The sequence below is a fragment of the Juglans regia genome, chromosome 13 (assembly GCF_001411555.2).
Source record: "Juglans regia cultivar Chandler chromosome 13, Walnut 2.0, whole genome shotgun sequence".
In the NCBI taxonomy this organism is placed as follows: domain Eukaryota; kingdom Viridiplantae; phylum Streptophyta; class Magnoliopsida; order Fagales; family Juglandaceae; genus Juglans; species Juglans regia.
In genome coordinates, this window is record NC_049913.1 from 13,493,540 (window position 1) to 13,505,701 (window position 12,162).

Here is a 12,162-nt window from a genome sequence, read left to right on the forward strand (position 1 = left end):
GAGGATGAAATAAGTGAAATGCTTAAAGTTCCCTATGCTCAAGCTGTGGGAAGCCTCATGTATGCAATGACAAGTACCAGACCAGATATTTGTCATGCAGTTGGATTGGTAAGTAGATTTCAATCCAATCCAGGTAAAGAACATTGGCAAGCAGTTAAGCGTATATTGAGATATTTACAAGGTACCAAAAATTTGAAATTGTGCTTTGGAAACAGTGATCTAAAATTAATTGGCTATAGTGATGCTGATTTTGGAAGTGAAGTAGATGATAGAAAATCTATAACTGGATATATATTTCTATTTGGTGGAACAGCAGTTTCTTGGTTAAGTAAGAAACAGGGCTGTGTTGCTAAGTCTACTATGGAAGCAGAATATATTGCTTGTAGTACTGCAGTGAGTAATGCGGTGTGGATAAAACGTTTTGTTGAAAGCTTAAATTTGGGTACATCCACAGAACCAATCAATGTGTTTTGTGATAATCAGTCTGCCATTTCTTTGATAAAAAGTGGAATACAGAGTTCCAAGGGAAAACACATTGATGTGCATTATCACTATATTTTAGATATAGTGGAAAGATGTGAGGTCAAGGTTAATTTCGTTTCCTCGACCGAGATGGTAGCAGATCCAATGACCAAAGGTTTATCTCTGGAGAAATTCAGAGAACATGTAACTAGAATGGGATTGAGAGAAACCTAGGTGAAGCAATCTCATGGTCAGCATGTATAACTCAGCAAATTCTGGGGACGCCTAGAAAATTGGAGTTATAGAGATACCCAAATGAAAATTTTGGTCATTTGTAAAGTCACTGATAAGGTGATCAAGGAAAACCTCAGGAATGGCCTTAGGGTGAGTATTTGATAAAATTTCAGTGCAGATTGATTAATCAAGTAAAAGGTTGATCATGGTAAAGTCGCTGATAAGGTGTTAAGGAAAGACTCAGGTGAGTAAGTACTTAACGAAAATTCAGTGCCATTCACTAAAGTTTTAGTGAAATGTGATTTGATTACCCAAGTAAATGGTTAATCATTTGCAAAGTCGTTGATAAGGTGATTAGGAAAAAACCTCAGGAATAGCCTCTAGAGGAAGTACTTAACGAAAATTCAGCGCAGGTCGATACATATGTTATGTATTCGGCTGAAGTCGTCAATTGTGACAGATGTATGGATTGTTGATCCAGTCACGGAGAATTGATGCCATTCACTAAAATTTTTTTTAGTGAAATGTAGTCATCCATAATATGTGATCAGTGGGAGCACATATGGTAAAGGGTGCGGTCAGATAAGGTAATGACAAAAACGTGTGCACGTAGAGGCTTGTCATGCTCTAACGCCGATCTGCAAGAGTTGCAGATGAGAGTTGAGTAGTGGAAAGCTCATATTGGTACCAAGGTAAAATACTCAACTGGATCATCACCGTTTTGTGTGATCAAGTGGGAGATGTTATTCTAAGGGGTGTGATCACCAAACGGTGTACCCCTTGGAATGACATTCTCTAACATGGTGATGGTTCCCATGAGGGGTGATGTTAAATGAAGTGTCAAGAGACACAACCTTTTGATTTAGTCAAAAGGTTGTGTCACTTCTTAAGGATGTGACTTTTGAGTTACCATTGGTTTACCAATGGTTGTGCCTTTTCACAATAGGATGTGTCACTCCTTAAGGTTGTGACCTTTGGGCTACCATTGGTTAACCAATGGATGTGCCCTTTACCAACCGGTGCATGATGGCCTATAAATAGGGGTCATTGGTGCACAAACAAATGCACTCAATTCCCTTTGTTCATCACCAACTTGTGGGACAAATACCCTCACGGGAGTGTCACCATATTGTCGTAATTCCGCTTCTATTTGTTGTTTAATTTCTCTACAGGTGCAGGCAGGTTCCTGACTTGGAAAAAAGTGTATAAGGGCAGGGGGTGGGTGGCTACTCCATTTGCCCGAAATTTTACGTACCCTCTCGTATACTTAAATAAATAAAAAATAAATAAAAATCCTAACTATAAAATTGACATATTTCTCTCTCTCCTTTCATTTCTCTCCCTTCCTCTCCTCTTCTCTTCTCTTCTCTTCTCTTCTCTTCTCTTCTCCCCTTCCTTTCACCCCTCACGGTCCACCATCCTCTATTATCTCTCTTTCTCTTCTCCTCATCTTCTCTTTTTCTTCTCGTCCTCCTCTCAGCTTCTATTTCTATTGTAGTGGATCACGGTCAAGCCGTAGTCTATAACACTATGACCACGACTTGGTTATGCTTGGGTATCTACGACCCAAGACCACGTTTGCAACCATGGATTCAGCTAAAAACTCATGTTTGCAATCAGGGGTTTGCTAGTTTTATGACCCACAACTGCGATCTTGGGTCTATGGGATTTATGAGCCAAGGTCGTGGCCGTGGGTCATAGTCACAATAGTGGATTTGTAGTTATGTACATTGATATAAATATGTGTACAAATTTGAGACTTTTTGTTAGTTTTGATTTGTGGTTCTGTGCATTGATCTGAATATATGTGTACAAATCTGAGACTTTTTGTTAGTTTTGTGCTATTCTTACGATATATATGCGATTTTATTGTGAAAAATGTGTCATCGAGATGAGATGGCTAGGCGGTGGTGGTGTCAATCACTAACGGTTAGAAATATAGGTGGAGATGGGGTATGGGGTTGATTTAGCTGTCACCCCCCGTTCTTACACCCCACCTAAACAAGAATGGGTGCAGGATAAGTGGCTACAGGCGGGTAGAACCCCTAGCCCACTGTAGTTTGTCTCACTTACTTTCAAAAAATAAAATATTTAAAAGATGCAAACACATAAGCAAATACGAATTAGTATAATTAAAATGGGGAATACCCTGACGGGAGGGATGGGAGGAATTATGAATTAGTATATATGACTTGATTGTAACGTAACAAAAGAATCAAGGCCGGCTAAGGAAAGGGCACAAGTTAATTGGACTTTTCGAGGCTGTAATTGATAAATGAGGCGAGAGACAATAGTTTTTTTTGTTTCTATTTTTCTAATATGTAAATGAAAAATATCAAATAAGATCGATATAAATGAAAAATACCACATCTCTTTAGCCTTGACCTATAGTCGTTTTACAAAAAAAAAAAAAAATGGAACAGAATGAGAAAACACGTTAGTTCAAAGAGGAGAAAGAAGAGGCATGTAAAGTAATATAGTGTTATGGAGACTAATCTTAATTTTAGATTTTCTTATTTATTACATTCATATTTATTAATGTGAAATATTTTAAATAGTTTCATAAATGAACGACTTAATAAAAAATATTTAAAATATAACACCTCGATTGTTATAACTGTTAAAGACAAAATTTAGAATAAAAATGATTTAAAATATAACACATAAAATTATTGACAAACATATATCGACGGCTTAGAAAATAACATGCATGATGATAGAAAATAACACATCTCAATACTATACTGAAAATATAATATTTATTTAATAAATAATATTTACAAATAAATCAAATCTCTAGTGATTTTTCTTGGAATATTAAAGATAAATATAAGTTTGAGTTCGACTTACATTTTAAAAAAGTATTGAATATATCCTATTAAGAATATTACGAACGAAATCAATTGAGATAATAAAAAAATTAGTCCTTACTATTTTTTATAAGGATAATGATACGGTTACTATCTTTCTACTTCTATCTTTTTGTATTTAATTTCGTATTTAATTTTTTATTTTACTTAATAGTTAAGGAAGTAAATATTAGTAAAATTATGTATTTTGTAATTATTTTCTTAATGATTAAAGATGTTAAAAAAATATTTAAAATAAAATGATAAAAAAATAAAAAAAAACCTTCAAATACACTATAAGTAGTAAATAGGTAGTAAGAGAATAATAACTTTATCACTACCCCTTTTATAAACATTCGGTCTGCAATCTCTCCACAACCCCTGGCAAGCATTTGGCAAATGTGATAATGTGAACAACAACTATGAATAGGGATGGCAATTCATGTTTACATGAAGTGTTTTTATCGTGTTAAGTCATAAACATTTGATTATATGGGTCAATCTAAACATGACCCGTTAAGTTAAACCGGTCAGACTTTTAAATCCTAACACGACTCATTTAAATAGTGAGTTGTGTTATCTCATATGTTTTGACCCGTTTAATAATTAGTTAGAAATGAGTCAATACAATTCGACTCATTTCAACCCGTTTGATGTAAATGGATTGAACTAACCCGCATAACCCATTTGAACTGATTAGTATAATTTCACATAAAAGTTAAAATCTACATTTATTAATATCCACAATATGTAAAAAAAAAAAATAAGACTGCCCATTAAAAAAATATCAACATTATTTTAGATTTTAACCTATAATAAAACCAATATTACAAACCTAACAATAACAAATATAAGTATAGGTCAAGACTTATAATCAATGTTTTGAATACCGTACCGAAATCCGTACCGGTCAAGGCACTGGAACGAAATATTTTGATACCGGTACCATTTTGGGATAGTCGATATATGAATAAATTATATATAAATACACATATATATAAATTATAAATAGCCTAGTCTGAATTGAGGGTCAGAAAATAAGCTTGTAGTTTGAAAAAAAAAAACTGAAAGCTGAAATATCGACCAGTATCAGCCAAAATATAGGACGGTACAGGCCGAAATTGAGGCTGGTACGACTGGTACTGGCCAGTACGGCCGGTATTTGGGTCAGTATGAAACATATATGGTACCTATACCGGCCCAGAGGCCAGTATGGAAAATTTTAGCCGTACCGGCCGGTACGGTACGAAATTGAAAACAGTGCTATAATCCTAACAATTAAAACATAAGCATATTGAAAAATATCAATCTTACAATCCAATAACGATAAAATTTAAATAAGTTATTGTGGGTTGATTTTGGATTAAGTGGATTAATCCGTTATTGACCCGTTTATTACACTACAAGAAAATGTAGAATTTGCGGCTACTTTTATTTCCGGCGACGTAGATATTGCTGCTAAAAAGCTGATTTATTGTGTGAGTTATTTCTTTGTGTCAATCAGAAAAATCGTCAGAATAAATTACTATTTCCGGCAGTATAATATCGGCAGTAATATTTTTGTTGCAAATAATAGGTATGGCGCAATTCAACCTTTATCATTACAAAAGTGTCACCGCTACAAATCATTGTTACTGCGGATTTATGTCGCAGCAATTGAGTTATTCGCAAAAGATGAATTTCTTTCTGTATTTTGCTTATTACGGCGACATCTAATTCACCGTAATAAGTCCTTCATAGTAAAAAAAACCTAAATTTACCCCACGCCTAATTTTCCTATTCTTTCACCCCCCCGGCGCGCGATTCTCTCTCTCTCTCTCTCTCTCTCACTCAACTATTTTTGATTGCCTTCTTGCCGACGCCGGTGAGTTTCTTTTTCACTATTTTAGGCTCTACCGATCTCTCTCTCTCTAACTACCGCTCGGTTAGAAAGTGGAATCGTTTTCATAAAACCTACATGAATTTTTTTCATTACTATGATTTGGTTGAATTAGATTTTGAGAAATGTTTTCCATATACAGTGATGACAGAATCGAGTCCCTATGTGTCCCTAATTTCAACCTATTTTTAGCCTAATATCTGTAGTTTTCTTTATAATTTCGTGTTATATATACAGTGTTAGATAGTGTTTATAGTGATCATATAATTTTGTTTATATGAGATTATAATCACATTTGGAAGAGACCTACGACGAGGTAGTTCATTGGTATTTTGGGACTGCTTCTTAGGCCTTTGGACTAGAAAACCCAACAATAAGAATGTCCTATAGGTTTAGGAAGCCATAAATTACTTTCTCCTCACAAAGTGATGTAAAAAAATTGATAGACAGTGTAGTTTCTTCTAATAATCCAACAAAAAATTAGCAAGATTATGCACGTAAATGTAATAAAAGCAAGTGGAATCCACATAATTATCACCATGTCAATTATCACCTTCATCGTCATTATGTCAATTGAAAAAAACAGGCTGAAGGCTCAGACCATGAATTTTTTTTTCCTATTTTAGCACTTAATAGCCCATATGCCCCCACAAAATTATAGTTTAGGTGTAAAGTCTAGTCTTTTTAGGATATAGCACAAACATATACATGGTTAACACATTTCCTAGATCACTACAGCTAGATCACACACATGAAAATTTAAAATCTAAACCTTCTGTAAATATCTCAACTTATCCGTCCTGCTGATTTTTAAAATTTACTTAAACGAGACGAGGCAAGTGTGCATGGAAAGCGAAGAAATCAAAATATCACAAAATTACTAACACAAAGCTTAATTGTAAGCCATCTTTGTCAATTGCTTGGTTTCACTATCCTTTCACAGGGATCTCGATTTGCTCGATGTTCTATATGATAATGTTCCAAACATGGTTGTTTCTTGTGGTAATACCCTAGAAACCAGAAATAAAAATTAAAGGGCACCATGCATGGATGGTTGTTATATCTATATATAACAATATCACAAATATTTGTGATGAGATTCATATTCCAAATGTATGATTCATATTGGGCCGTTAATTCTTTCTATTATTTGGGGCAGCCTCAAAATATTGTCAATGACGGATTGTTTGCTCAAGCATATTTTTTATCTAGCTCTTTTGTTTTCTTTTTTTTTCCAGTAGATTTTTGCTATTTAGTTTCTATATGGTGTAATTGTTGATCAGTAGATTCTAAATTATTATATATGCTACTTGGCAACAGTAAGAAAAATCTGTTAACTAAAAATCAAATCATTCCACAAAAGGTGGGAGGAGGAAAAATTGATATTGTTTAGGTCTAAGACTATAATTAAATGGTAGAGATGGTGAAGAAACAAAGTCTAACCTCTTCTTTGAGCAACGACATCTACCATAATTGTAGGAATATATCTAGGATAGGTATAACTTACCCATGAAAATTACCTTAATCATAAGTAGTGAGGATTGAAGTGAATTACCTTAGTAGGAGTATGAAGAGGAATGATCTAACATCAAGAGCAGAGTTGGAATTGGATTACCTTAATCAGGTTCTAATTAACAAAATAAAAGTACCCTCTAACATCATTTCTTACCACTTATCGTCATATCTAAAGGTACCAAAGCTTTTGCCTATTATTGCACACCCCTAATAATATATATGCTCATAAGTTTAAGTACATATACATGTTTGCACCCGGACATGGTAGCCACAACCCACTCACTAAACAACTTTTTCCTTACTTTATTGAATTCTACTTGGCATTGTGCTGAATTTATCCCTTACTGAACAAATTTTCCACCTCTACTTGTTTCTAGACGGACAAGAGTTGGATGCAAATCACTGATAGATTTGGATCTAGGGAATATGCTAAAGGAGTTAAGAAGTTCATTATCTTGGCCCAATCTCATGGTACCAGTGAGGAAGTTCATTGCCTATGTGTCTTTTGTTCAAATAATTATTTCCTGCCTATAAGCTAGGTAGAGAGACACTTGTTCATTAAAGATATTGAGAAGAATTACACGACGTGGATTTTTTGTGGCGAGGAGGAAGATTTAATCATAAGTGATAATGATGATGATGATCTACATGATCCCAAAGAAGAGGATGATTACATTGATGACGTTGGGCCGTTGGGAGATTTCCTGATGTTCTCATAACTGAGTCATTCCATGCTGAGGGTTCGCCATCGGTCGATACTAAATCATTGCCAACTTTCGACCAGCTGCTGGCTGATTCCCGGCATCCTCTTTATGAAGGTGTACAAAGTATTATAAACTATCATTCACTGTCAAGTTGCTGCACATCAAAACACTTGGTAGTTGGAGTGTATAGTCTTTTGACATGCTTTGTCACTTGCAAAAGTCAGCTTTTCCCAATGCCCTTTTTCCAAACTCATATAAAGAGTCACGTAACTTGGAAAAAGGTATGGGCTTTACTTACACCAAGCTACATATTTATCCAAATGATTGCATACTTTATTGGAAGGAAAATGTAGATAAAGATGAGTGCCCGAAATGTAAACTCCCAAGGTGGAAATTCCTCATAAGGTTCTACGACATTTTTCTTTGAAGTCAAGGTTGCATAGATTGTTTATGTCTCAAAAAACAGCAACTGATATGAAGTGGCACAGGATCAGCACGTCATTTAGCAGGGTATTCTAAGTCATCTAGTTGACTCTCAGGTTGGACAACATTTGATGAAGAGCATGCTTAGTTCACGGAAGATCCAAGAAATGTCAGGCTTGGTTTAGCTAGCGACGGTTTCAACCCATTTAATAATTTGGCTAAGTCTTATAGTGTATGGCCAGTGATTCTTGTCCCTTACAACTTGCCCCCATGGTTATGCATGAAAGATCTAATTTTATCACTTCACTCTTGATTCCTAGACCAAGATCCCCAGAAAATAAAATCGATGTTTATCTTCAGCCTTTGATAGATGAATTGATTGATCTTTGGGATAATGGTGTTGATATATACGATACAAAGGCCAAAGAGACTTTTCGATTGCATGCAGCATTGTTGTGGACAATCAACGACTTCCCTGTTTATAGAAACCTCTCAGGGCGGAGCACTAAGGGGAAGATGGCGTGTTCATCGTGTAAGAAAGAAACAGATTCCATGTAGTTGACATATAGCTGAAAGCATTGTTACATGGGTTATCACCGATTCTTGCCTGTTAGGGTGTATGTGGAGATTAGTTTTGGAGCTGAAAATCGAGAAACAAAGTATTTGCTGAATGTGTATTTGAGCGAAGCTCAACCCGTGAGTTCGCTTGAGATGCACTCAACAGTTGGCTCAAATGAATCTCAACCCGTGAGTTCACTCGAGTTCTTCTCAACAGTGAGTTCAAGCAAACACTAGGGCTGAGAAACAAACCCTAGTGTTCGCTCGAACCCCTATTGACACCCCGCTCGAGCCAATGTTGATTTGGTTATTCGCTCGAGCGAAGAACGCAGATTTTTCAATTAGGGTTTCCAACGATGTTTGCTATATATTTAACATATTTGACTTGTGTTTGACGACTTTTAGCATATTTTGAGACAGAACAATTGTCAAGTGAGTGTATATTGTGTGAGAGAGCAAGAAGCCCTAAAGATTGTGAGTTGAGATTGAGTGATTGTAATCTCCTCTGGTTAATAAAATTCATGCAGCTCTGTGGACGTAGGCAATTTACAGAACCACGTATATTGTGCGTCATTTACTTGATTATGATTGCTTTTACTTTATTTATCATCGTTGGTATGTGTGTTTTGCACAAAATCTCACAAAAATTGGCATCAAGAACCAAGGTCAGATCTGAAGGAGAATGATGGCTGGGGATAAAGTGATCACTCCCGGGATCAAGAAGTTCAACGGCACTGATTTTGGGTACTAGAAGATGCAAATCAAGGATTATCTCTATGGGAAGAGGCTCCACCTTCCACTATTGAGAAAGAAGCTGGAGAGCATAGATGATGCAGAATGGACCCTATTAGATCGACAAGTTCTGGGGCTTATTCGGCTGATCTTGTCCAAAACAGTGGCACACAATATTAGTAAGGAGAGAACCACGATGGATTTTATAGCGACTTTGTCAGGTATGTACGAAAAGCTATCTACAAACAATAAAGTGCACTTGAGGAAGAAATTGTTCAATCTAAAGATGTCGGAAGGTATGTCTCTAGCCCAACACTTGAATGAATTTAATACGATCACAAATCATCTTTTACAAAGATTGAGTTTGATGATGAGATCAAAGTATTGATTCTGTTGGCATCATTGTCAAATAGTTGTGAGGCCATAAGGATGGCTGTGAGTAGTTCAACTGGCAAAACAAAACTGAATTACGACGACATACGTGACATGGTCCTTGCTGAAGAGGTACGTAAGAAAGACTCTGGTGAGTTATTAGGTTTAGGATCGGCCCTGAATGTTGATAATCAGGGCGAAGGACATGACAGGTCAAGCTCCAAGAGCAGGGGAAGAGCATGACGAGATTTGGGCAATAAATCACGTGCTAAAGTTGTGGCAAGCCGGGCCACATCAAGAAAAACTGCATGAATCAAGAAAGTGTTGAGGATGATAATATGAACATAATGGCAGAAGAAATTCATGATGTCTTACTTCTTGTAGTGCATAGTCCTATTGACTATTGGGTGTTTGATTCGAGGGCTTCGTTTCATAACTCTTCATATCGATAAATCATGCAGATTTATGTTGTTGATGATTTTGGAAAGATGTATATGGTTGATGGATAGGCACTAGATCTAGTGGGAGTGAGTGATGTGCACATCACACTCCCAAACAGGAGCTTGTGGACTTTAGAGTAAGTCAGACATGTTACAGATCTAAAGAAAAACCTGATCTCTATGGGACAGCTTGATAACAACGATTTTGCAGTAACGTTCTCTGGAGGAACTTGGAAGATCATCAAGGGTGCGCTTGTTCTAGTGCATGGTAAGAGATATAACTCGTTGTATTTAACATTAGACTCCAGTGATATGCAGGGAAATACAAAAGTGCAAAAAGGTAGGCATGATCGCGCGAGACATGTGAGGAAGCCAAAGGGAGTCAGCTTTGTCATTCCTCATGAAAACTTGGGAAAGTTGGCTAAGGTTGCCAAGATCGGTTCAAGACCGAATACTCATGGTGCAGTGGGAGTTGTGAGTCACCCTGTGGATGTGCTGACTAAGGGCGATGTACGTGGAAGACTAAAGCCTGGCTTGACTTCAGTGAGTCTTTTATCTTGAAACAGGAGCTGTGAGCTACAGAGATGATAGGGCTTGACTAGAAACAGTGTCTGGCATGTGGAGACCTAGTCTCCAAGTGAAAGATTGTTGGAGTGTATGTGGAGACTGGTTTTGGAGCTGAAAATCGAGAAACAGAGTGTTTGTTGGACATACGCTCGACGTACGCTCGACAATGGGTTCAAATGAAGATCAACCCGTGAGTTTGCTCAAATCCCGCTCAACAATGAGCTCAAGTGAGACACAAATCCTAGTGTTCGCTCGAGACGCACTCGACATGCCACTCAAGCGAAGAACGCAGATTTTGCCAATTAGGGTTTCTAATTCTGTTTGCTATATATTTGTCATATTTGAATTGTGTTTAACGACTTTCAGCATAAATTGAGATAGAAGAATTGTCAAGTGAGTGCATATTGTGTGAAAGATAAAAAAGCAATAGAGATTGTGAGTTGAGATTGAGTAATTGTAATCTCCTCTGGTTAATAAGATTTTTGCAGTTTTGTGAATGTAGGCAATTTACCGAACCACGTATATTATGCGTCGTGTGCTTGATTATGATTGCTTTTACTTTATTTGTTATCGTTGATGTGTGTATTTTGCATAACATTATACAACATTGCCACCGGGCCACATCTGGAGAAAGAAAAAGACTATGTTTAAAGGCTATACAGAGCATCGTGACCCACCTACAGTGTATTCAGGAGAAGATATACTGATTCAACTTCAAAATATTCTTGATGCAAATTTTGGTAAAAGGCATAAAGAAAAGAAAGCGAGCTATAGAGGAGTTTAATTGGACCAAAAACGTACCATGGGTTTTGCTTCACGTCACCGATTAGACGATGACATTTTCATAAAAGCCAGATGTAATGTTCTTAATAATTGCCCAAAGATTGAAGAATACCTTAAGTAACCAAACTATTTACCAACTTAGTAATTTTTTGTTCTAAAGATACTGATTTACATTGCATCCCCTACACATATTTATTAACAGCTCGAGTTCTTTTGGCTAGTGAGCACTACATGCAAGTAAGTGAAGAGTATCCTGATAATGTCAATAGTATGCATGCTGCAAAATTCCTAGACTGGTTCAAGTCACACGTAGGGAAATTCATTTGGAAGTTCACCCCTATTGAGTTTTGAATATGTTTGTTCTTACTTTATGCGGTTCCATGTTTCAACTTGTGATAGATTCAAAGACTGCTTGCTGATAATCCTGGAGAAGTTTCGGAGGATCTATGCCCTAACATGTGGTCCTGACCCATGGGTTGCATTCTATTCTAGTTACATAACCAACGGTATAACATTTCACACAAAAAATCGTGAAGAACATCGTCACACCCAAAACTAAGTTGTCATGGTCATTAGTGAACAACTAGTCTGAAAAGCTCGAGTTCTGTGGCCGACTAACAGACATTTTGGAAGTCCACTACATG